The 27,338-nt window shown below is 38.0% G+C and overlaps 1 protein-coding gene across 4 annotated transcripts in view; it reads left to right on the top strand.

The window, feature by feature from the left end:
• The window catches only part of SH3GL2 (SH3 domain containing GRB2 like 2, endophilin A1), a 680,775-nt gene that overhangs the window by 4,931 nt on the left and 648,506 nt on the right, over positions 1-27,338 (top strand). The window contains exon 2 of one of the 4 annotated variants that reach the window (XM_079927987.1): positions 18,608-18,678. The exons of the other annotated variants lie outside the window; for them this stretch is intronic. The gene's annotated coding sequence lies outside the window, so the exon portion shown is untranslated. The remainder of the gene's footprint in view (positions 1-18,607; positions 18,679-27,338) is intronic. 4 annotated transcript variants of the gene reach the window in all.

Here is a 27,338-nt window from a genome sequence, read left to right as displayed (position 1 = left end):
TCAACTGTACAGCCAAGTGATTCAGTTATACATATAAATATTTCTTTTCTGGATTCTTTTCCATTATAGGTTATTACAAGATATTGAGTATAGTTCTCTGTGCTATACAGTAGCTTCTTGTTGTTTATCTAATTTATATATAGGAATGTGTATATGTTAATCCCAAACTCGTAGTTTATCTCTCCCCCACCCCTGACTTGCTATTCCTTTGGTAACCATGAGTTTGTTTTCTATGTCTTGTGAGTCTATTTCTATTTTGTAAATATGTTCATTTGTATCATTGTTTTAGATTCCACATGTAAGTGATATCATAGGATATTTGTCTTTCTGTCTGACTTATTTCACTTAATATGATAATCTCTAGGTCCATCCATGTTGCTGCAAATGGCATTATTTCATTCTTTTTTATGGCTGAGTAATATTCCATTGTATATATGTGCCATAGCTTCTCTATCCATTCATCTGTCAATGGACACTTAGGTTGCTTCCATGTCCTGGCTATTATAAATAGAGCTGCAATGAACATTGTGGTACATGACTCTTTTTGAATTATGGTTTTCTCAGGATATATGCCCAATAGTGGGATTGCTGAGTCGTATGGTAGTTCTATTTTTAGTTTTTTAAGGAACCTCCATACCGTTCTCCATAGTGGCTGTATCAATTTACATTCCCACCAACAGTGCAAGAGGGTTCCCTTTTCTCCACACCCTCTCCAGCATTTATTGTTTGTAGATTTTTTGATGGTGTCCATTCTGACTGGTGTGAGATAATATCTCATTGCAGTTTTGATTTGCATTTCTCTAAAAATTAGTGATATTGAGCATCTTTTCATGTGCCTGTTGGCCATCTGTATGTCTTCTTTGGAGAAATGTCTGTTTAGGTCTTCTGTCCATTTTTTGTTTGGGTTGTTTGTTTTTTTGATACTGAGCTGTATGAGCTGTTTGTATATTTTGGAAATTAATCCCTTGTTGGTAGCATCTTTTGCAAATATTTTCTCCCAGTCCATAGGTTGGCTTTTCGTTTTGTTTATCGTTTCCTTTGCTGTGCAAAAGATTTTAAGTTTAATTAGATACCATTTGTTTATTTTTGTTTTTATTTCCTTTACTCTAGGAGGCAAATCCAAAAAAATAATTCTGCGATGTATGTCAAAGAGTGTTCTGGCTACATTTTCCTCTAGGAGTCTTATAGTATCTGGTCTTACATTTAGGTCTTTAATCCATTTTGAGTTTATTTTTGTGTATAGTGTTAGAGAATGTTCTAATTTCATTCTTTTACATGTAGCTGTCTAGTTTTCCCAGCACCACTTTTTGAAGAGACTGTCTTGTCTCTATTGTATATTCTTGCCTCCTTTGTTGTAGATTAATTGACCCTTCATGCATGGGTTTATTTCTTTGCTTTCTGTTCTGTTCCATTGGTCCATATGTCTGTTCTTGTGCCAGTACCATACTGTTTTGATAACTGTAGCTTTGTATTATAGTCTGAAGTTAGGGAGCCTGATTCCTCCAGGTCAGTTTTTCTTTCTTAAGATTGTTTTGGCTATTTGGGATCTTTTGTGTTTCCATACAAATTTTAAAATTTTTTGTTCTAGTTCTGTGAAAAATGCCATTGGTAATTTGATAGGGATTGAATTGAATTTGTAGATTGCCTTGGGTAGTATAGTCATTTTAACAATATTGATTCTTCCAATCCAAGAACATGATATATCTTTCCAGCTGTTTGTGTCGTCTTCAGTTTCTTTCATCAATGATATAGTTTTTGGAGAACAGATCTTTTGCCTCCTTAGGTAGATTTATTTCTAGGATTTTATTTTTTTTGATGTGACGGCAAATAGAATTGTTTCCTGGAAGTTCTGTTTTTAAGTTTTGAGGAATCACCGTACTGTTTTCTATACTGGCTGAACCAATTTACATTTCCACCAACAGTGTGCAAGTGTTCCCCTTATCTCTGCATCTGTTCTCTCTTGTCTTCTTGATAGCCATTCTTACAGGTGTGAGGTGATATCTCATTGAAGTTTTGGTTTTCATTTCCCTGATGATTAGTAATGCTGAATATATTTTCATGTATCTCTTGGCCATCTCTATGTCTTCTTTGGAAAAACGTTTATTCAGGTCCTTTGTCCATTTTTTAATTTGATTGTTCTTTTTTGTTATTGTGTTGTATGAGTTCTTTATATATGTTGGATATGTGGAGTATCAACTTGTCATTATTTGCAGATGATGTGATCTTATATATAGAAAATTCTAAAAACTCAACCAAAAATTGTTGGAACTAATAAAGAAATTAAGTAAAGTTGTAGGATATAAAATAAACATACAGAAATCAGTTGCATTTCTAAACATTAACAATAAAATATCTGAAAAAGAAATGAAGAAAACAATCCCAGTCACAAGAGCATGAAAAACAATAAAATACTTAGGAGTAAATTTAAACTAGGAAGTGAAGGACCTATCCCGTTATCTTGTATGTGGTTTGCAAATATTTTTCTCATATTTTATAGGTTGCTTTTTCATTTTGTTGATTGTTTCTTTTGCCATGCAGAAGCTTTTGAACTTAATGTAGTCCCACTTGTTGATTTTTTTCTTTTGTTGCCTGTGCTTTTGGTCGTATATCAAAAAAAATTAGTGCCCAGACCAATGTAAAAGAGCTTATTCTGTGTGTCTTCTTCTAGGAGATTTATGTTATCATGTCTTATGTTTAAGTCTTTGATCCATTTCAAGTGCATTTTTGATAATGGGGTAAGGTAGGGATCAAATTTCATTGTTCTGCATGTGGTTATCCAGTTTTGCCAAGGCTATTTGTTGAAGAGACGATCTTTTCTCCACTAAGTGTTCTTGGCTCCCATGTCAAATGTTAGTTAACCATATAAGTGGAGGTTTAATTTTTGAGCTCTGTATTCTGTTCCATTGCTCTGTGTCTATCTTTATGCCAGTACCATAGTGTTTTATTTATTATAGTTTTGTAGAATAGTTTGAAATCAGGAAGTGTGATGCCTCTGGCTTTGTTCTTTCTCAGGACTGCTTTGGCTATTCAGGGTATTTTGTGGTTACACACAAGTTTTAGAATTGTTTTTTCTATTTCTGTGTAAAATGCCCTTGGAATTTTTATAGGGATTGCAATGAATCTATAGCTGACTTCAGGTAGTATGGACATTTTAATAATATCAATTCTTTTTATCCATGAACAGAAGATATTTGTTTCTTCTTCAGTTTTTTCATCAAGTAGTTTTCATTGTACAGATCTTTCACTTCCTATATTAAACTTATTTCTAAGTATTTTATTGTTTTTGATGCTCTTGTGACTGGGGTTGTTTATTTCTTTTTCAGATATTTCATTGTTAGTGTATAGAAATGCATTTAATTGCTGTATGTTTATTTTATATCCTACAACTTTACTGAATTTGTTGATTTTTCCAACAGTTTTTAGTTGAGTCTTTGGAATTTTCTGTATATAAGATCACGTCAACTAAAAATAATGACAATTTTACTTCTTCCTTTCTGATTTGGATGCCTTTTATTTCTTTGTCTTGCCTATTTGCTCTAGCTAGGACTTCCAGTACTATGTTGAATAAGAGTGGTGAGAGTGGGCATCCTTGTCTTTTAAGTTTTTGCCATTGAATATAATGTTAAGGTGGGTTTGTCATATATGGCCTTTACTATACTGAGGTATGTTCCTTCTATACCCAATTTGTTGAGGGTTTTAATCATAAAAGAATGTTGTGTTTTGTCAAATGCATTTTCTGCAAAATTGAGATGATAATATAATTTTTCTTTGAATGATAAAATTAATATTAATCACATTTATTGATTTGTGTACATTGAACCATTCTTACATCCCACTTGGTCATGGCGTATAATCCTTTTAATGTGTTGTTGAACTCAATTCGCTACTATTTTGTTGAAAATATTTGCATCTATATTCATCGGGGATATTGGTCTGTAATTTTCTTTTTCTTTTTTTTTTTTTTTTGTGGTACACGGGCCTCTCACTGCTGTGGCCTCTTCCGTTAAGGAGCACAGGCTCCGGACGCTCAGGCCCAGCGGGCATGGCTCACGGGCCCAGCTGCTCCGCGGCATGTGGGATCTTCCTGGTCCAGGGCACGAACCTGTGTCCCCTGCATCGGCAGGCGGATTCTCAACCACTGCGCCACCAGGGAAGCCCCTGTAATTTTCTTTTATTGTAGTGTCCTTTTCTGGCTTTGGTATCAGGGTAATGCTGACCATATTTGAGAATTTTGAAACTTCCGAATCCTCAGAACTGTCTGTGTTGACAAAAGAGGCCCACTCCTTCATGCGGGAGTATAGCAGCCCTCCTTTGGCTAGAGACTAGGCAAAGACTTTACCTAAGACAAATGCCTCTTAAAATGTTGCTTGCCTTCCTCAAGTTTTTATCCTTCAGCCACCACTACTTTTAGATCAATAATTATAGTCAAGATGCCACATGGCTCAGCCATGGAAGCACTGCCTAGCCTTCAGAAGTAAAGAGGTATTTCACAGAAGAGCTACAGAATATCTAAAATAGTATCAGCAAGACCTGGGAGAACACTCCTGGAAATGGAGCTTGACAGTGCTGAACAGAGTATAGGGCTGGGTATGGAGTTCGTTGATATGGGACACTCTCCTATGACACATAACTTAACATCCTGCCAAGGACACCTGAGATTGGTCTTAACATGTTGCTGGAATAACTCCATAAAACTTGGGGGGGAAATGGTAGCCTATTACAAAATAGGTGCACATGCCATAATTACCCTAGCAAAGTACTGAGGAAGAGGCCAAGTGGTTCAAAGTGTGGACATGCTAGACTAGATTTATTATACAAGACCATGGAACTCAACAGCTGACTATGTTGCCCAAGAGGGTCTAGAGGACACTCCCTTCACTAAAACAATAATAATTCTAGTGAAGGGGTCACTGGAAGCATTAAGAAGCTCAGCGGTGACTGTCTCCTATGGGCTGGGGTTGCTACTATAGAAATGGACTCCCTAATGACAATCAAGATGAAAGGATCCTGAAATATCAGAAGCCAAGTGACAGCATGCAAGACAATGATAGGCAAGGTGGACATAATTGCCATACTGCAAAGCCAGTGTTCCTAGGGGTGAAATAGATGGATAGGTAACCAACGAGGGTATTTCTTGATCTATATAATCAAAAATGTTATGGTTGGATAAGGAAAAGATTGATATCAGCTGCTGCAATTAAAAAATCATAATCCCTTACACTGTTTCCAGACTTGAACCTGTTCTCAGACCTAGAGTCCATTGATGGAGGATTGCCTTGAGGAAGAGCCCTGCAACACCTTAGAGATACAGTAGTGGTTTTCCCACTTCCTCACCCAAAGGGTCCTACAGTTGCAGAGTAATTTCACACTGTGAAAAAGGGAATACAGTACTCTTTCTTCAGATACAGCATCTGAACTGACACTGGTACCAGGGACCCCAAACATTACCATGATTCCCGATTAAAGTGGATTATACAGAGGTCAGATAATAAGTTGAGTTCTGGTCCAAGACTGCACCACAGTGGGTTCACTAGGTCCACGCATCTACTATCTGGTCATTTTCCTAGTCCCAATGAGGGCATCATCAAAATGGATGTAATTTTCAGCTTGACAGAATCATTAGATTGGTTTCTTGAACTGTTGGGAGAGTCATAATTGTAGGAATGGCCAAACGGAAGTCTCTGAAGCTGCCTCCTGCCTGAGCCAAGATGGTAAATCAGAAACAATGCTGCATCTTAAATCTAATGGCAGAAATTAGGCCAATATCAAAAAGTTAAAGGTGTCAATATGGCAGTCATCCATTATTCCATTCAATTCACCAGTCTGGACCTTGCAAAAATCATGACTGTTGATGGTGGACTGCACAGCTCAACTAAGAGGAAGCTCCAATTATAGTTTCTGTACTGGGTTGGTCTCTTTACCAGACTGATCAGCAGTGCCCCAGGCCGATGATATGCAGCTCTTGTTATGGCAAACTCATTCTTTTCAATTGCATCAGGAAAGAAGATCAAAGCAGTATGCAAATGAACATTTACTTGGAACAGACAGAAAAACACATTCATGGTTTTGCACCAGGGTTGTATTAACTCTCCCACTATTTGTCGTAATACAGTCCAAAGGGATCTTGACTGCACACTTGTGCAGAATATAACCTGTTCCACTATATTCATAATGCCATGTTAATTGGACCAGGTGAACATGAAGTGGCAAGTACTCTGAATACCAGACACATATACTCCAGAGAACAGATAACAACCCTACAAAGACTCAAGGGCCTATCCCATAAGTGAAAATTTTAGAAATCTAATGGTTTGAAGCTTTCCAGAACATCCCCTCAAAGATGTGTAAGATAAATCCTTGTACTTCTTCCCATGGAGACAAAGAGCACAGCACTAGGTAGGCTGCTTCAGACTTTGGAGACAGTCTATGTTTCACTTAAGAATACTTTCTGACACACTTATTGGGTGCCACAGAAGACCTGGTACAAGAGAGAGCTCTGCAACAAATTCAAAATGATATAAACAACACTCCCACTTGAACCCAGCATATCCCACAGTTTACTCAGGATACCACAGGGTATCCTGAGTAAACAAGAATTCCATGAGGGCTTTCTGGCAAGCCCCAGTGGGACACAGTGCAAACCTCTAGGTTTCTGGAGAAAGACCACTGTCTGCAAAAAGCAGCTCCAGGCAGACTACTGAGTGCCTGACCATAGCACATCAAGGGACTACGTGACCAGAACAGAGCTGTTCACTGCAACCTGGGTGTTGTCAGACCCACAGAGTTATATGTTAGGGTAGAATCCTGTTTTACAATAGAGTCACCTGTCTATGAAGGCAAATTCATCAGTTTACCTGGGCAATTTGATTGTTTTCTAGGTGTCACAAAAAAGTGCCTGCCAAGGATATTTTACAAACTGTGGTCTTTTCACATTTATTTTTATAAAGACAATTGTTTGATATATAATTTGTATGCAAATGATTCCTTAAAAAGAGTTTGTCGGGCTTCCCTGGTGGCGCAGTGGTTGAGAGTCTGCCTGCCAATGCAGAGGACACGAGTTCGAGCCCCGGTCCGGGAAGATCCCACATGCCGCGGAGCGGCTGGGCCCGTGAGCCATGGCCACTGAGCCTGCGCGTCCGGAGCCTGTGCTCCGCAACGGGAGAGGCCACAACAGTGAGAGGCCTGCGTACCGCAAAAAAAAAAAAAAAAAAAAAAAAAAATAGTTTGTCCATTTTCTTTTAATTCTGTCTTTCTCTGAAACTTCTTCCCTCCCTTAAAATTATATATTTTACAAAATCCTCCTATATTCAATCTAATACTGGTTGTATAGTTTTGTTCTTTCGTGTTGATTTTAGTCCATCCTGAATTTATTTTATGTGTAGTGTGACATAGGGGTCTATTATTTTTCTAAATTAATGGCAAATTTTTCTATTACTTAGCCTTTCCTTTCCCCAGTGATATGAAGTATTGCCTGCATAATATACTTATTTCTCAAATATATGTGGTTCTGTTTATGAATTCTCTATTGGGTGCAATTGACTTCTTGTACTAATAGCACTCTTTAATTATTGTGGCTTTATATTACCTCTTGATATCTAGTAAGATATATCCCCTTTAGTTTTCTTTTGTGTGTGTGTGTGTGTGTGTGTGTGTGTGTTGTATTTTTAGAAGCCTGTTATTATGCATTCTCTTCCAGATAAAAATTTAATTGAAATGTTTATTGAGATAATTGTAGATTGACATGCAATTGTAAGAAACAATACAGAGAACTCATGTGTATTTTACACAGTTTCTCCCAAATAGCAGCATTTGTAAAAGTATAATATGTATATCAAAACCAGTATATTGATATTGATACAATCCACCAATCTTCTCAGATTTCCCCAATTTTACTTGTATTCATTTGTGTGTTTACGTGTGTTTAGTGCTATACAGTTTTATCACATGCGTAGGTTCATGTACTCACCACCACATTCAAGATAGTGGATAGTTCCATTATTAAAATAACTCCTAATGTTGCCCTTTTATAGCCATACTACGTCCCTCCAACCTGCATGCCTTACCCCTGGCCACTATTAACTGTCCTCTGTTTCTAAAATGTTGTCATTTCAAAAGTGTTATATCAATGGAATCGTGCAAATGTAACCTTTGGAATTGGAATTTGTAACGTTTTTCACTCAGTATAATTCCCTGTAAATTCATTCAATTTGTATATATCAGTACATACAATACAAAGCATTTTATTGCTGAGTGGCATTTCATGGAATGGATGTACCACAGTTTGTTAAACTATTCATCTGTTGAAGGACATCTGGGCTTGATTCCAGTTTTGGGGTATTACAAGTAAACCTACTATGAACACTTGTGTACAGATATTTGTGTAAACATAAATTTCCATTCCTCGGAATAAACGCCTAAGACTGCAATTGCTGGCTTGTATGGTAATTAGGTGTTTAGCTTTTTCAGAACTGACAAACTATTTTCCAGAGTGGCTGTACCAATTTACATTCTCACCAGCAATGTATGCGTGCTCTAGTTTCTCCACATTCCTGACAGCATTTTGTTTTGTTACCATTTTATTTTAGCAATTCTGATAGGTGTGTAGTGATATCTCATTGTGGTTATAATCTGCGTTTTCTTGATGACTGATGATGTGAAACAACTTTTATGTCCTTATTTGCCATCTGCACATTCTCTCCAGTGAAATACCTCTTCATGTATTTTGCCCATTTTCTAATTGGATTGTTTGGGTGTTTTGTTTGTTTGCTTGCTAGAGTTCCTTGTATTATAGATCTAGTCCTTTGTTGGATATGTGTTTGTAAATATTTTCTTCAAGTCTGTACGTTATCTTTTCATCCTCTCCACATGGGCTTTCTCAGAGCAAAAGTTGAGTTTTAAAAAGTCCAATCTATCAAACTTTTTTGTTTACGGATCATTCTTTTGATGGCAATTCTAAGAACTCTGCATAGCCCTAGGTCCCAAGGATTTTCTCTTATTTGAAAAAAACTTCTATGATTTTGTGTTTTATTTTTTAAATTGGTGGCCTTTTTTGAGTTAATTCTTTCATAAGGTGTGACAGTTACATCAAGGCTCTTTTTTTTTTGCCTGGGGATATCCATTTGTTGAAAACACAATTGTTTATTGGGTTGTTTCTGCATTTCTGTCAAAATTTACTTGAGCATATTTGTGTGGGTCTACTTCTGAATTCTCTGTTCTGTTTCATTGATCTATCTGTCTTTTCCTCTGCGAATGCCACACCATATTGATTACTGTAGTTATATATTGAGCTTCAATATCAAGTAAAGTGATTTATTCAACCTTATTCTTCTTAATCAAGATTGCTTTATCTATTTTATGGCTGAGACTTTCCATATAATTTTAGAATAACTTTGCTATATCTACAGAAAATCTTAATGAGATTTTCATAGGAATTACATTAAGTCTATAGATCAATTTTGGGAGAAATGATATATTTATTGTTTTTAGTTTTCCAGCCCATGACAAGGTATGCCTCTCCAATTAATTAGATACACTTTGATTTCTTTCATCAGAATTTTGTAATAATCAGATCCTGTATATTTTTTGTTAAATGTACACCTAGGTATTTCATTTTCTTCAGAGCAATTGAAATGGAACGGTATTTTAAATTTTGGTTTCCATGTGTTCATTGCTAGTATATAGGAACAGGATCAATTTTTGTATGTTGGTCATGTGTCCTGCAACTTCGATGAATTTACTTATTCATTCTTGGAAGGTTTGGGATGGTTTTATTTTATTTTATTTTCTGGTAGGTTCCCTGGATTCTCTACATAGATAAGCATGTCATGGGCAAATAGAGACAGTTTTATTTCTTCCGTTCTAATCCTTTATTTCCTTTTCTTGACTTATTGCAGCAGCTAGAATTTCCAGTACTGTGTTGAGTAATGGTTGTTAGAGCGGATGGACAGTCTTGCTTTGTTCCTGATCTTAATGGGAGAGTCTTTTACCATTAAGTATGATGATAGTTGTTAAGTTTTTTGGTAGACATTCTTTATCAAGTTAGGGTTAATTCACCTCTAGTCCTTACTTGGTGAGAATTTTTATACTGAATAAGTATTGGATTTTGTTAAATGCTTTTTTGGAAGAAGGGGCATCATCTGATATGATCCTATAAATTTTCTCCTTAATTTGTTAATATGGTGAATTACACTGATTAATTTTCAGATGTTCAAACAGCCTTGCATACCTGGAATAAATCCCACTTGGGCATGGTGTATAATAGTTTTTATACATTATGGGATTTGGTTTGCTAATATTTTGTTGAAGATTTTTGTGCTAAATTCATGAGAGATACTGGTCTATAACTTTCTTATTTTACTTCTATCTTTGCCTGGTTTTACTGTCAGAGTAATATTGGCTTCATAAAACAAGTTTGGAAGTGTTCCCTCCTCTTCTATTTTCTGGAAAAAAATTTGTAAAATTGGTGTTAATTGTTTAAATGTTTGGTAGCATTCTCTAGTGAAACCCCCTAGGCCTGAAGATTTATTTTCTGGTAGCTTTTAAAATTATGAATTCAATTTCTTCAATGGTTAGAGTGCTATTCAGATTATATCCTCCTGGTTGAATTTTGGGAGTTTGTGGTTTTCGAGAAATTGATCCATTTCTTCTAAGCTGTTGATTAATGAATGTAAAGTTGTTTGGATTATTCTTTTATTATCTTTTCAAGGGCTGTAGGAACTGTGGTGATATTCCCTACTTCATTTTTTTTTACTTTATTTCTGTCATTGGTGATTTGTGTCTTTTGATTTTTCCTGTCTTGCTAGATGTGTGTCAATTCTACTGAATTTTTTGAAGAATCAGTTTTTTATTTTTTTCTATTATTTCCTTATTTTCAATTTAATTGATTTCTGCTCTTCTTAAAATTCCATTTCTTCTATTTGTTTTGAATTTATTTTGCTCTTCTTCCTTCTAGTTTCTTGAGGTAGACACTAAGTGCTATAAATGTTTCTCCTAGCACTGCTTTCTTTATCTGCACTCCACGTATTTTGATATGCTGTATTTTCTTTTCATTCAGTTCTACATATTTTTGAATTTCCTTTAAGACTTTCTATTTGACACAGGGATTATTTAAAAATACACTGTATAATTTTCACATATTTAGAGATTTTCCTGTTGTCTTTCTGTTATTGATTGCTAGCTTAATTCCTTTACAATAACATAACATACTCTATATGATTTCAGTTCTTTTAAATTTGTTAAGGTTTGTTTTATGGCCAAAAATATGGACTATTTTGTGAATGTTCCATGTGCACTTGAGAAAAAAATGTGTATTGTACTATTGTTTGGTGGAGTGTTCTATAAATGTCAATTAGAACCTGTGGGTTGATTATCTTGTTTAGACTCTCATATCCTTGCTTATTTTTTTCTCTAGTTAATTCTATTGACTGCTGAGAAGGGGGTGTTGAAGTTCCAAATTATAACTGTAGATTTGTCTATTTCTCCTTTCAGCTCTCTCAGTTTTTACTTCATGTGTTTTGCAGCTCTGTTGTTTGCTCCATACACATTTAGGATCATTATGTCTTCCTGGTGGAGTGATCATTTTGTCTTTATGTAATATCACTCTTTGCCTCTAGTTACTTTTTGTTTTGCTCTGAAGTCTACTTTACCAAAGGTTAATGTAGCTACTTGTGATCTTTTTTGATTAACATTAGTTGTATATTTTTCCATCTTTTTCAACCTATGTCATTGACTTTGAAGTATGTCTCTTGTAATCAGCATATAGTTGGGGTATGTGTGTGTGTGTGTGTGTGTGTGTGTATGTGAGTGTTATCCACTCTGCCAATCTCTGTCTTTTTATAGTGTATTTAGACTATTTACTTTTAAGGTAGTTACTGATATGTTAATGCTTAAGTGGACCATTTTACACTTTGCTTTCTGTTTGTTTTCTCTGTTTCTCATTCCTTTGTTTCTCATTCCTTCTATTGCCTCCCCATGAATTACTTGTACACTTTTTAGTATCCAATCTTGGTTTATTTATACTTTTTGAAATTATCTCTTTATACAGTTTTTTTTAGTGGTTTCTTTGAGTAATACTCTGTGTGTGTGTGACTTGTAGCAGCATACTTATATCAACATCTTAGACTTTGAAGTGTAGAAACCTCACATCCATCCAGGTCCCTTTTCCTTCCTCATTTTTAAATATGATTGTGTTGAGCATCAGACTGTGTTACAATTTCTGCTCTAGTGTTTCAGTCATCAGATATGTTGTAAAAACCTCATGAGAAAAGGGAAAGTGCAGTGTGAACCCATATTTTTGCCCTTTCTGTTGTTTCTTCTTTCTCATGCTCCTTTCTTTTATCACTTCCTTTCTGTTTGAAGAACTGTTAAAGGTAATCTTTCAGAACAAGTAGAAAGAGGGGCATTACATAATGATAAAGGGGTAAATTCTCCAAGAAGACATAATTTTTATCATGTGTGCACCTAACCCCTTCTTCCCATCTCTGGTAACCACTCTCCTACTCTCTGTTTTTATGAGTTCTGTTTTTTTAGCTTCCCCATGTAAGTGATATCATACAGTATTTTCCTTGTCTGACTTATTCACTGAGCATAATGCCCTCAAGGTCCATCCATGTTGTTGCAAATGGCAGCACTTCCTTCTTTCTCATGGCTGAGTAATATTCCATTGTATGTATATACCACATCCTCTTTATCCATTCATCGATTGATGGACACTTAGGTTGTTTCCATATCTTGCCTATTGTGAATAATGCTGCAGGGCTTCCCTAGTGGCTCAGTGGTTGAGAGTCTGCCTGCCGATGCAGGGGACACGGGTTCGTGCCCCGGTCCGGGAAGATCCCACATGCCACGGAGCGGCTGGGCCTGTGAGCTATGGCCGCTGGGCCTACGCATCTGGAGCCTGTGGTACGCAACGGGAGAGGCCACAACAGTGAGAGGTCCGTGTACCACAAAAAAAAACAACAAAAAAGAATGCTGCAGTAAAGATGGGAGTGGAAATATTTCTTTGAGCTAGACCTTTTTTTAATGTTTAAGCCATCGTTATTTTGGGTGCTGTAGGACATGAAGTCAAAGCTAATCCTTTCTGATACATCAATGATCTGTACATTGGCAAATCCTATGGCCGATTTACAGCCCTCATCTTTCTTCACTTATCAGCATTTGGCATTGCTGGTCATTCTCTTTTTATTGAAATCCTTTCTTCACTTGGTTTCTCGGGCTCTACTCTTTTGTAAGTCTTATCTTTGCTTATTGGCTGCTCTTTCTCAGTCTCAATTGCTAGATAACACTCATTTTCCTTATTTCTAAATGTTGGGGAGGGGACTCACAGTTAAGAATCTTCTTTATCAACATTCAGTCTGTAGTTGATTTCATCGAATCCCATGGCTTTAAATACCATTGATAAGCTATTGACTTCCAAACTTATTTTCTAGTCCTGACATCTTCTCTAATCTATAGACTCATCTTATTGCCTGTTCAACATCTCACTTGGTTATCTATCTGGCATCTCAAGTTTCACATGTCCAAAACCAAGCACTGCATTTCCCCCCTCTTTTCCATCTCAGTGAGTGGCAACTCTAACTTCTATTTGCTTGGGCCAAAAAATCTTGGAGTCATCCTTGTCTCCTCTTTTTACTCACACCCCATCAATCCATCAGCAAATTTTATTGACTACCTCAGAACATGTCCAGAAATCCAACAAGTTATCACCACTTCTCCATTTTCATTCTAGTCAGATCATCAACCTGAACTGCTGCAGGAGCTTTAATCCATCTTCTTGCCTCATCTGTTGCTCTAACACAGAATATTTGCCACCTAGCATTTATTTAAATCACATGAGATCATGCCACTCCTCTGCTCACATGCCCCCAGTTGCTTTCCATCTTATTCAAAATAACAGCCAAAGTACATCCTACAACTTTCAAGGGCTTTGTGGTCTGGTCCCCAATTACCTCTCAGACTTCATCTCCTTCCTCTATTTTCCATTCCTTCCACTCTGCCACAGTGTCATCATCAAACACATCATGGTATGTTTCTTCTCTGAGAAGGCTGGCTGCACTGCCCTTTATGGTCCTGCATGCTCAGGACCTTTACACTTGCTGTTCTCTGTCTGCAACTCTCTTTCCTCAGTAGTCACATGATTTTTCCCTCCCTTCATTCAGAGCCTTTACTCAAACTCCCCTCCATAAAGAGGCTTCCCCCACTACCTTACCCACAATCACATACTCCACTCTGTCACTCTCTATCATCTTACTCTGCCTTATTTTTCTTCTTAGTGTCATAGTATATGTCTATCATCCATTTCTACCGTAGATTGTAAGCCCTAGAAAATTGGTAGAAACTGGTTGAGAATTTTGGTGGTTTTACTGTTATGACTGTAACCCTAGTGTCTATAACAGTGCCTGGCATATAGTAGGGACTAAATACATATGCACCGAGTAAAGGAATCTTTCTGTCTTGATCACAGAGCCTGGAATGCAGTGGGCACTGCAAAAAATGTCACATGCATAGTTATGTAATCAAAGGGTATAGATTCTAGTTTTGTTGATTTCCCCCAAAAGATATGTTGAAGTCCTAACCCCCAGTACCTGTGAATATGACCTTATTTGGAAGTAGGGCTTTTGCAGATGTAATTAAGTTAAGATGAGATCATTCTCTATTAGGATGGACCAAATTCCAGTGAATATTGTTTTTATAAGGAGAGAGAGATTTGGAGACATGCAGACACACATAGAGAAGACAATTTGAAGACAGTGACAGAGATTAGAGTTATGCTGTCACAACCCAAGGAACACCAAGGATTGCTGGCTTCCCCCAGAAGCTAAGACAGACACATGGGACAGTTCTCCCTCAGGGAGTTCAGAGAGGGAAGGTTCTACTGGTACCTTGATACCTTGATATTTTAGACTTCTAGCCTCTAGAGTTGTGAGAGAATAAATTTCCATTATTTTACATCACCCATTTTATGGTCATTTGTTTCAGGAGCCCTAGGAAACTAATACAAAGGATGAGAAGAACTAAGCTTTTCAAGCTAACTGAGTGATCAATTAACTGATCTCACTCAATGCCAGAATTCGAATGCCTCCTTCCTGATTCTTGAATTCAGTATACTTTCTGCTAGACCAGTACTTCTCAACTTTATTTTCATTATTAACCCCCCTAGGAGCCTGTTTATACTTTTTCCCCAATCACCCCAGAAATGAAATTTTAATATCATAGTATACCTGTTTATATAATATGGCCCTTTGGAGGGCTATAGATCATTGTAATATTTAAATTTTTGCCCCCCAACCCATAATGAACCAGTGTTCATCCCCTAGGGAGACTGTTGTCCCCACTGATAATGCATGCACTCACTAGACTGTAATATAAGCTGACAATGGCAATAAATGAAACCGTTTTCTGTAAGCTGAAAAAGAACTTTAGCTATGGTTCAGGCATGCATATTCCAGTTCTCCTTCTGGCCTATGATAGGATTTTAATTCTCTACCACTCTGAAGTTAAGTGAAGCCAAATGACTTCTTTAGGCGCTGGAATGTGAATGCAAGTGGCATGTGTCACCTCCAAGTAGAAGCTTAAAGAGTGAGTGCGTGAGTCTCCACCTCTCTTCCTCCTGCTCATGTGATTCTGGAAACACAGGGTGCACTAGAGTCTCCAGTAACCAGGATGCCTGGGTGAGGGTGATGGGCACGGCTTCCCTCATGGCTAATAGTGTACCGTGTATGTGAGTGAGAAACAAACCTGCTGTGAAATCCACTGGGGTGTGGGGGCTGTTTGTTACTATGGAAACACCTACCCCATCCTGACAAATACAGTCTTGCATGGGGAAAAAGTCAGATGCAGAAAATTAACTCTTCTTCTCATTTTAGTTTTAATTTAATGCAGTCCTCACAAGGAAAAGCTAATAAAATTTTAAAACATAATTATAACTTTTCTGAGTTTGTTTGTTTTTGCGGTACGCGGGCCTCTCACTGTTGTGGCCTCTCCCGTTGTGCAGCACAGGCTCTGGACGCGCAGGCTCAGCGGCCATGGCTCATGGGCGCAGCCGCTCCGCGGCATATGGGATCTTCCCGGACCGGGACATGAATCCGTGTCCCCTGCATCGGCAAGCAGACTCTTAACCACTGCGCCACCAGGGAAGCCCTCCGAGTTTGTTTTTTAATATTTAAGTAAGAATTGGTCTTATTATGTAATAAATGTTAAAGCATATATAAAAAAAACCGTTCACTCCTCTAGAATGCTAAATTAGAAATTTAATGCAAACATAGATGGACATGTGGGTAAATATGCAGGACGAAGGAGACCCCCCCCATCACCACCACACGCTACGCCAGCACTCTGAAAGCGCAATGCTTTTTCTCTACTTTCTTTGCAAGGTATATGGTACTAGACCATGAATCCCATCACCAGTGAAAAATAAAATTCTGTGTTTATTGGAGTTGTGTGACCTTTTCCTCCAACAATCTCAGGGCCCAAACTTTTAGCACATCCATTGGTTAAGTAATTTTAAAATGCAGTAAGGATGAGAAGGTCAGACAATTACAAGAAGTCTGCTAGCCAATGTTGGTGGGATGCATCAGGTGTCAGTAGAGCTTCTATTTCAGATATTAACAAACAGGACATAAAGCTACAGTGTAGCTGGGGTGAGGCAAGAGGCATGCCCGGGAATATGCTAAATTACCCCTGGGAATTGGAAAGTGCAGCCAGCCTTTTCAGAGAAGATAGGAGAGAAAGCAGTATAAAACAGTTTTCAGTAAAAAATACCTAGAAGTTTTACCAGTAAAGATGCCTAATACAAAATCCTCACTTGCATTCAAATATTTCTTTTTCTTGTGTGAGTTCAGCCATTTGTAAAAGTAGAAAACTCTTTTTGTTTTTTTTTTCACTTGCTCCATTAATTACTATTGTTTGCCTCCTTTCACTGGACAAACTTTGGTAGGACTTTGTGAAGTTTTTCCTTGTCTGATCTTCTATAACAACCATTAGTACAATTTTTAGTAATGGAAATGGGTTCAGTCTAGAAAACAGAGTCACTTCAAGCATTACAGGAGGAAAGGGATTTAATAAAGGAATCCGGGCTTACACATATGTGGGAGAGCTGATGGAGAGAAGCTCTGGCTGCTACAGGGAGAGGATCAGAGAGAGTCCATCAATGATGTCAGCGTTAAGAACTGGAGAGGAGAAGGAAGCTGAAATTATCAAAAAGCCCAAGATGCCATCACCCCTGGCCACACAGACATCCTGAGAAGGATGGTTTAACTTTCTAAATCCCATGCAAGTACCTCTGATGGCAAAAAATCAAACCCTGAACCATACAGAAAAGGCATTCTGGGAAACATGGCACCCAACCTTGGAAGTGAGAGGTGGTCCTGCTGAGATGACCGGAGAACCCAGCACAGTCAATGGCACGGTGAAAGGAGAACTCTGTTTATCAAAAACAGGGTTTATTTATTTTAACTGATAATTGGAGTACAGGCTAGTGGTAGGATAAAATCAGGAATTGAGTTTAGTACCTTTTGCTTTTGTTAAGAACAAAATATCAGCTGATGCATTTTTAATTTTTCCTGAAATTATTTCGATTAGATTTTAGATGTGTGCTTGCAACAAAGGAAAGCCTTAAGTTTCATGGTCAAGGTTGAGGCCAGACAGTGGCAATATTTTGAGTGATCTGTTGTGTAATAAAGAAATTAATTAAAGCTGCCCTCTTCTTCTGGTTATAAAACATAATTCAGGGCTTCCCTGGTGGCACAGTGGTTGAGGGTTCGCCTGCCGATGCAGGGGACACGGGTTCGTGCCGTGGTCCAGGAGGATCCCGCATGCCGCGGAGCGGCTGGGCCCGTGAGCCATGGCCGCTGAGCCTGCGCGTCCGGAGCCTGTGCTCCGCAATGGGAGAGGCCACAACGGTGAGAGGCCCGCGTACCGGAAAAAACAAAACAAAACAAAACAAAACAAAAAAACATAATTCAGGTCAGAAGCATGAAAAATTCTATTGACTGTTATTTGAAGTAGAATTGAAAACTGGATTGTAATACAAGTTTATAAAATGAATACATGAGCCTTCAAATTGTTTATCTGCAAATAATACAGCCAGAGAGGGCACAAGGTAACTGTCAAAATGGAGCTTTAACAAAAGAAAGACTGCAAGTTTGGGTTAAAGCCTCTGCAGTTATTTGGGGATTTGAAGTTTCCTGGAAGCCAGGAAAAAGTCCCTTGTGGTTTAGAAAAAGCCTTAGAGAAGAGAGAGAGGGAGGGAAAGTGGGAGGAATGGAACACAAGGAATAGTAGGGAGAACTGTGGTGATCTGTGATGGAAGAGGAGGCTGCAAAGGTGCTGCTAGAGCAATCTAAGCTGTAAGTAAGCCAGAACAACCTTGTGACCGGGTTCTGTAACAGAGCAGAAGAGGAATGTGATTTAGCTGGTTCTAGTAATGAGAACCAGCAAGAGACTTGCTCAATTGCATAATTCCTTTTTCCCCCTAATTCACTCTTGAGTATATCTGTGTGGATAATACTTGTTTAATTTAATAACCTAGTGTCTAGCCATTTTTCTTCTAGAGAAACCTACTCCTTAAGCAAAAACCAATTGGCATTTTTGTGGCTTATTTCATATTTAGGAGTGCCCATTCCTCTCAGATGGCGTGAATGGAACTCTGCTATCACCAGGTGGCAACTCACAACTTTGCAGGTGAGGGAAGAAACTGTTCCTTTCAAGCATCAAATAGCACTGAAATTATGCCTGTCTTTGACATTATAAGCCATTACTTGAAGGAAAAACTGTATTTCAGATTTTGGATCGCTTAGACAAGTTCTGAAAAAATAGTTACAGTTGTTTTCCGAGCGTTGCTCTGAAAAATTGCAAATGTTGATTCATTATAATACAGTGTTTGAAAGATTGTATTTTCCCCTTTAAAATTCCTGTCAATATTGAGAAACCTGACTATAACTCTATCCACATTCTCTTTATCATATTGGGTCGTAGAATTAGGACCTGGTGGCTGAAGGAAGCATTAGCAATCATCTGTTTACAATGAGACACCCCCTACCCCCTCAGTGTATTTTCTACTATACTTTGCTGTGATACAGTCTCAGTTCCAGACTCCTGTGACATAGAAGAGGAATATCCTATCTTTTGGGGACTTTGTAAAGATTAAAGGAGGTCATACCTGGAAACAACTAGTACAGTGCCTGCCGCATAGTAGATGTCATTTTAACATCAGTTGGCTTCTCTCCATATGTTCAGTTTAGGTGATAGGAGTAGGGATGCCTGCCATTTGTTGAGCTATGGACTGGGCATTATGCTAACTAGTTTCATCCCTAAAACAACCTTGTAAGGAAAATGAGGCTCAGATACTAATTTGCCCAAGATCCCACAGCTAATATGTGGGTAAGCTGGATATTCAACCTCTGGACTGTCAAACCTTTTACCAATATGCCATCCTGGGCTTCCCTGGTGGCACCGTGGTTGAGAGTCCGCCTGCCGATGCAGGGGATACGGGTTCGTGCCCCGGTCCGGGAAGATCCCACATGCCGCGGAGCGGCTGGGCCCGTGAGCCATGGCCGCTGAGCCTGCGCGTCCAGAGCCTGTGCTGCGCAACGGGAGAGGCCACGACAGTGAGAGGCCCGCGTACCGCAAAAAAAAAAAATGCCATCCTGACCTTGATTCTTCAGACCAAATATGAAATCCCATCATACTTAGTGCAGCCTTGGAATCACTTAGGGAGTTGGACTCCTATGGAAGAAGAATTTTTGTGGTTCCACCACATTCAGTTTTTGAAACTACAATACAGTTCTGCCAAGCCCTAAAGCTTAAGACTGACTCAGAAAGGCAGCCTTTGTGGGCACGTGACTGACAGTGGGCCTGCCTTTCTTCTAAGGCACAGGGATCTTAAGCCCATCTAGCTTTTTGTATGAGACACATGAAAATAAACAAACAAAAAGAAATATTTTAAATTACTCGTATTCTAAGACTTGATGCACAAACTCAGATCCAACTCGTTCCTGTCCACTTTGATTTTCCTTTCATCAGCATGGTACCTGCTGACAAAATCCTTTTGATTCCTGTCCATTCACTCATCCGAGTCTTCTTAAATTCTGGTCCCCTCTTCCAGGGTCTTATCTCTTTTTCAACAGGTGCTTTCTTCTAAATTGCTGCCCCATTTTTGGTGACTCAGTTTCCAAAATCACTGAGTAAATGGGACTAATGCACCCCTGGATGTGTAGGTGAGTTGGAAACCTTTAGAATGCAGATGCCTAGAATCTCTTAAGGAGGCCCCAACTTCATCACCCCTTTATGACCAATCCAGAAACTCCAATATCTAGAGATTGCTTCATCTAAAAAACTTTTTAACTTTATAGTCGTAAGATTGTTCCTAGAAATACACATGTATTTCTTTAAAGAATGCTAGTAAATGAAAATCAACTTGCATGTAATTCTACCTTGACTTTTCGCAATGGAAAAATGAATTTGGAGATAATTTTATGGATTGCTTGCTTTGTGTTTTGTTGTTATTGTTTAGCAGTAGAGTGTGCTGTGTGAAAGTTTGGCTTATACAATCTTTTTTTTTTTTTTTTTTGTCATTTGCTTAATATCTCTGAGACTTCTAAACCTTTTACACTTATATCTCAGGAACTGGAATATCTGGTGTCTTTTTAAATTTTTATCTCTTAAGAGGGACCCCGTAAAGAAGCTTGGGCCTGTGACGGAGGATCAATTAAAGCTTGTATTCAGGAGCACTCATTAATTGAACACATTCCTCCATCACAGAGCCCTGTGGATCTGTAGAAACTTCTTTGGTCAAAGAACATTAAGAACACTTTTCACTAGTAAGTTCTTTGCTTTTCCTCTTGAAAAGATTCCTTTACTCTTATAGCAAGTCTGTGAAAGGTTTCCTAAAATTGGAAAGTTTCAAGAAGTGGTTATTTGTAAACTGACTTTCTGTGTATGACTCATACCAGTTCATTGTACCTTGATATTTGGATTAGTCAGCATTCTCCAGAGAAAGAGAACCAATAAGATACGTGTGTATGTTTGCTGTATAGTCATTTACAGAATGAGTCATATGATTTATTATAAGAGATAAAGAAATTGATTTTAAGTAACTAGCTCACAAGACTAGGGAGGCTGAGAAGTTGCATGATCTCCAGTCGACAAGCTGGAGACTTAGGCAACGTGATGGTGTAGTTTCAGTCCAGGTCTGAAAGCTTGAGAACAGGGAGAGCTGATGGTGTGGTGCCAGTGGAAAGCCCAGAGATCCGAGGAGGGCTGATGTTTCCATCCTAATTGGAAGGCAGGACATTGATGTTCCAGCTCAAGGCAATCAGGCAGGGGGAGTTCATCTCACTCAGCCTTTTTATTCTATTCAGGTCTTCCATTCATTAGATGAGGCCCACTCATACTAGGGGGAAAATCTGCTTTACGCAGTCTACTGATTCAAATGTTAATCTCTCCCAGAAACACCCTCACAGACACACCCAGAATAATGTTTGAGCAAGTGTCTGGGCACCCAGTGGCCCAGTCCAGTTGGCAAATCAAATTAACCATCACAATATTCTGTTACTGATAACATTTAATCAGATTAAACTTTCATTCTCAGCTTGTATTAAGGCTCTTAAGAACATAGATATTTGTTATAAATTTAACCTTTTTTTTGTGGGTTATGATTCCGTAGCCATGTCAAAACACACTTGGCTGTGAGCTTTAGGCATAGTTATCTTGAGGTTTGCGTCCTACAGATTTAAAAGAAAGAGAAAAGCCACCCTTGACAGCCGGGAACTGGCTTGATACCGTCTGCTGGCCTTGTTGTTGCTAAGAGCTACACTTTGTATTTTCCTGTTAAACGGAAATAATTTCACAGAATATCAAACTCAGACGAGACCACTCTATAATCATCATGGATCATGACAAAAACAATATCACTCTCTAATCATGCTTGAACATAGACAAAAACATGAATGTTGTCTAAACCATATAAAGCAGTGGTCCCCAACCTTTTGGCACCAGGGACCTGTTTCATGGAAGACAATTTTTCCATGGATGGAGGTGGCGGGGCTGGGAGTGGGGGTGTGTGGTTCAGGCAGTAATGCGAGCCATGGGGAGCAATGGGGAGCGGCAGGCGAGCAAGGGAAGCCATGGCCTGGAAGTTGGGGACCCCTGATATAAAGGACCAAAATATTCTCCTATCCTGGCTAATATGAGTGATGCTGCTTTTTTTTTTTTTTTTAAACCAATTATAGACTGAGCTTCACTCTAGTCTTCCTTCTCTCTAGGTAAAACTTATTGAGATACTTATATATAAAATTACCCCCATTTCCTGATAGCACTCAATCCAGAGTAAAGCCCCAATTCTTTAAACTTCCCTTAAACTCTGTGAGTCCTTTCTGACACTTCTTACTAAGTTACCCCACGGTTCCCCATGTTTGCGTTCTCCCTCGCTGTGATGAGTCACAATCCAACTTACTCAACTACAGATGTGCTCCCAGTGGTCACTGACTGAATGACATTAACAAAAATGAACCTTTGCTGAGATTCAGCTGAAGCGCTCCCTGCCTTGCACTCAAATCAGCAATCGTGTGTACATTTGAGACCCCTCTTCTGTACCTATTTTCTGCCAGCCCTGGACTGAGAAAGAAATTCACACTGAATTGAGCTCTGATATTTCATTAAAGACTTTCAGTGCTGGGCTTCCTAGAAATAAAGTTCCTTGGAATTTTTTGTGGTTGTCTGATTGGAGTTATAGTGTTTCTTGACACGATTTATTTCTAACTTTGTAACATTGTAACATAGAGTCCTGGCCTATGGCCTGTCTGCATGTCTTGAGAATCTGTCCAGTTGTCTTGGGCAACTTTAGTGCTGTTTACTAACAAGAGGAAAAGTTTATAAGTACAAGATAGACTAGGTCTGATGACTCTTTGTTTGAGCCAGCCCTGGTGGCTGAAGAGTGCAGAAGTTCTCCCAGGACCTGTGTTTCTTGGACGAACTTTGCCTCCAGTCACCAATAAAGATGTTAAAAAAAAAAAAAAAATAGATGATCTTTGAAAGTTTTCCAAGATAGATCAACTACTTGTCTGAGGGCTAAGGAGTATTTCTTTCTTTTTTCTTTTAATAAATTTATTTATTTAAAATAAAACCAACAAAAAATTAACCTTATAAGGATTTCTTCCTCGGTCTGTGTTCTTGAGCTTGGCTTTGTTTAGTTTAATCTGCCCATTATCAGGAGGCTTTTCCCAGTCCCTGAATAGTGGTTCTTGTCCTTTGACCGGGTTCCAGAGACACAGTTACACAGCATTATCCTTATACACCAGATCACTCAGTTCTCATGGAACTGTCTCAATCTACAGTGACACTTCTTCCAGGCTAACATCTGACTCCTTCATCATGTTTCCTCACCATACACTACCTTGTACATTGATCTCATCACTGGCAACATTTCACCAAGGAGAAACTGGAATTGCAATGGTCATTTTGGGGCGCTTTTGACATGAACAAGATTGTTTATGTGAAAAAAAAAAAAGGAGACTTCATGAGGAAATTGCCTTGCTCATCTAAAAGAGATCATTTTATTCAACATAGGCATTAAGAGTTATCCTCTTCTTTGCTTCTGTACTTTTAGGATTAATCACTGATGGCTTTTCTCAAACTGTATGACTTGATAATATTGTCAAGGGCCCAAGTTTTGGAAAAAAAAACAGCTGTATGCCACTTTCCTTTTGTTCTTTTATCCTTTCTTCTAAAGTCTAAAGATCAACTGATCCCCAAAAAAGTTATTTTTCAAAATTTTTCCAAAGAACTGATCAAAAAAGTCATTTCTCGTACACTGTGGGGATATATAGTACAGTAAATATTTTCTAAACGAAAGAAAAAGTTATTAAATTGTGTTTCTTTTAATGGGTACTGCAAAGTATCTTTACATATTAGCCTTTGTTTTTATAGCTATGAGGTAGTAAAAAAAAGTTTTAATTTCGAAATAAAAGAGGAATTTTGGAACATGATCAGAGTTTTAAAAATTAGCTTATCATATAGAAATAATGTTAGCAAAATATTTTGATTTGTTCAAGACCAGGGTTAAAGTTCACATAATTCAAAATTTCCTACAATGGTTTTATAAGTTAAATAAACTAATAGTTTCCAAGGCTTGTTTAAAATGAAAAATTATACATATATAATTATACTTAACAGAATGATAATAATTAGTATCTTTTTTAAAGGTTTAATATCATGAAAGCTTACAATGCTCCAAATCAAAAATATAATACTAGTTAAATTGTAATTTCCAGATCCTTCATTAACATTAAGATCGTAGAGAAATGATTAAGTTCACTGAAGATCCGAACAGTTCCTAAACAAAATTTTTAAACGATACAAAACACTGGTTGCTAACACAAATACCTCTCAAATTATTGAATACATTCAGGTTAAAAGAAGCATACTTGTACTTAAGCACAAAGGCTGATACAATAATTGTGTGCCAAAAGACTTCCATAATTTTAGATTCACGAGCATTTTCCCCCTTTGTTCATAAAAGGTTTGGACATACTCTAGGAATACTGAATCATGGGAATCATTAGAGACCTAATGAAAGGTCTTTCATTAGCTCCAATAGCCAAGTCATACGCACCTTCTCTAAGAGTTATAATAGTAATGGCAAAAGGTGCAAAAACCTCAATTTATTTCTATAATCTCCACTAACTTTAATGATTCCCATGCTTTACATACTATTCTACTGACACAAATGCTCACCACTTTTCAACTAGTCACCTAACCTCTTATGAAATGATGTTGCTTTTCCATTCATACATCACTGTTCATTGCTGTGATACCCCAAATTCAGCCACTCTCCTTCATTTGCCTGTAGGAGAAAAATATCCCATGGTTGCTTGCCTCTGTTGGCCAGCCGTCTATACCCTGCACTACTTTCTAGAGACTCCTCTTAGTCTTTGACTTAATTATGTTTGTTAGCAGTTCATATTTTTAAGGAAAAACTAAAAATTTCTTAGCAGACTATGCTATCCAAGGCTTAAGTTTATCTTTGAAATATAAGCTCTCATTGTATTCTAGCAGATAAGGTTGTTTCACATGGGTGTACACGTTAACAATTCTGATACCACTATACATGTACACTGGAACTGAAGATTTTAGTAAATGGATGGAAGATGGTGGGAGCCAGGTTTCTTCCTGTTGGAGTGGGAATTTACAGGTAAGCAAGAGGAGGTTAGAATGATCCATGTGGTCATGAATTAGATTTGGAAACGTGAATAGGAACTCATGTTTAGCTTAATACGGATACAGATGGTTACATATAGAAATACTTATGAATGTGTGTATAAGCATGGTTAGTATACATATATGTATTTCCTTGCTCTGTAAGCTGAGAAAGGCTAGAAGGAAGACACCCCAGTAGCAACAAGCACACCTCTCACTGGAATTTTGATTTCCAATAAAAGGAACTTGGGCTACTTGGAGAAATGGATGATTCTAGAACTGGAGCAGGAAATATACAAGATGAGCCTGGTGCATCTTGTTAATGCCAGAAAGTAAGGAAGTGCTCAAGGAAAAACAAAACAAAAAAGCCTACATGGATGGGGTTTTTCAGAGGGACTCAGGAGCCAACTGGAAGAATTCCCAAGGCCTGGAACAATTTGATCAACAAAATAAATAGAGTAGTATTGGATTATCACCAAAAGTATAAACTAAATATCCATGAGTCCATATTGGCACAAATACGTAATTGAATTTAAAAAAATGGACAAATTTTTAAAAATTCAATTTAGACAAATCTGCTGGGCAGAACTCCAAATAATTTATGTAGATACCCTTCACTCAGGGAGGGGAGCACAAATCCCTGCTTTTTATGTGTGAGTTGCTCGTAGGGAGTTCTTTCCAAAGGACAGTGTGGAAGTGCAGGGGAACCGTCACTTCACAGTGGCAAAGTCTGATAAACACCACCTCAGGGATCAAGGTCAGTATGAACAGTGATAAGTCTCAACAGTACATAGCGAGTACGTACCCTTGACATGAAGTGATGAAATGGCAATTTACCTCTGTGGTTTTTCTCCCCTAAACTCATCATCCCAGTCTAATCATGAGTTAAGCGTTAGACAGATTCCAATGGCATCATATAAAATGCTTGACCAGTATTCCTCAAAACTGTCAAGGTCATCAAAAACTAGGAAAGTCTAAGAAATTGTCACACCCAAGAGTAGCCTCAGGAGACATGGCAACTAAATGTAATGAGATGTCTGGATGGGATCCTGGAAACAGAAAAAGGACATTAGGTTAACACTAATGAAATAGGAATAAACTATGGACTTTAGTTAACAAAAATACATCAATACTGGTTTATTAACAAATGCAAGCATCCAATCCAGGGCAAAGCCCTGCTTCCTTAAACCTTAAATCCTATAATAAGTCTTTTATGAGGCCCTGAGCACCCCATCGTGAGTGTCCCCACCTCACTGCAACTTGTAATAACCCAGCTTTTTCAACTCCACGTGTGTTTCTGTTGGTCTTTGCCTGGAAGGCATTGGCAAAACCGTGATTCAATCAGTGATGACTGTTAACACGTTGATGGTGGCAAGCTTTGGATTCATGTTTTCTGAGAGTAATTCATGTTTTTTTTTAAACCTATTATTGCAGTTAAAATATTATCATTCCAAATAGGAATGCTTATGCTCTTTTTTAATGTTATAGACTTATATGGTATAGATTCCCCCCAAAGACTAAGTATTTCTCTAACTGACCTCAAGATGGCAGGCTTGAATAAAAGTTCCATTTTTGAAATTCTGGGCTGCTCAAAAGTCTTCTCTGTAATTAAAAATAAAATTACTACAAAAAGTTTTCTTTGAAGCAAAATTATAATTTATTTTAGTTTTTTTCTCATTCCATATAGGCTTTTACAATATTCTACCTGTGTTTCTTCTATCTTAATTTTCTTCTTCTTTTTTTTTTTTTTTTTTTTTTTGCGGTACGCGGGCCTCTCACTGTTGTGGCCTCTCCCGTTGCACAGCACAGGCTCCGGACACGCAGGCTCACGGGCCCAGCCGCTCCACGGCACGTGGGATCCTCCCGGACTGGGGCACGAACCCGTGTCCCCTGCATCGGCAGGCGGACTCTCAACCACTGTGCCACCAGGGAAGCCCGCTTCATTGTTCTTTTAAGGGCCATGACACTTTATGTGAGAATCTGGAAACCTCTTAAAATGAAGATAAATGGGAAAAGAGGTACATTTAGGCAAATGTAGTAGGATTGGATTAGGGATATGCATCCGTACACTGTGCTATGACAGTGCTAAATTATTATTGGTAATACTTTAATTGCAATAAACCTTAGAATATTTGTTCTAAGTTACT

The sequence above is a fragment of the Stenella coeruleoalba genome, assembly GCF_951394435.1.
Source record: "Stenella coeruleoalba genome assembly, chromosome: 7".
NCBI lineage: Eukaryota > Metazoa > Chordata > Mammalia > Artiodactyla > Delphinidae > Stenella > Stenella coeruleoalba.
The sequence above is the reverse complement of the archived record's forward strand: the minus strand, read 5'-3'. Positions and strand labels throughout refer to the sequence as shown.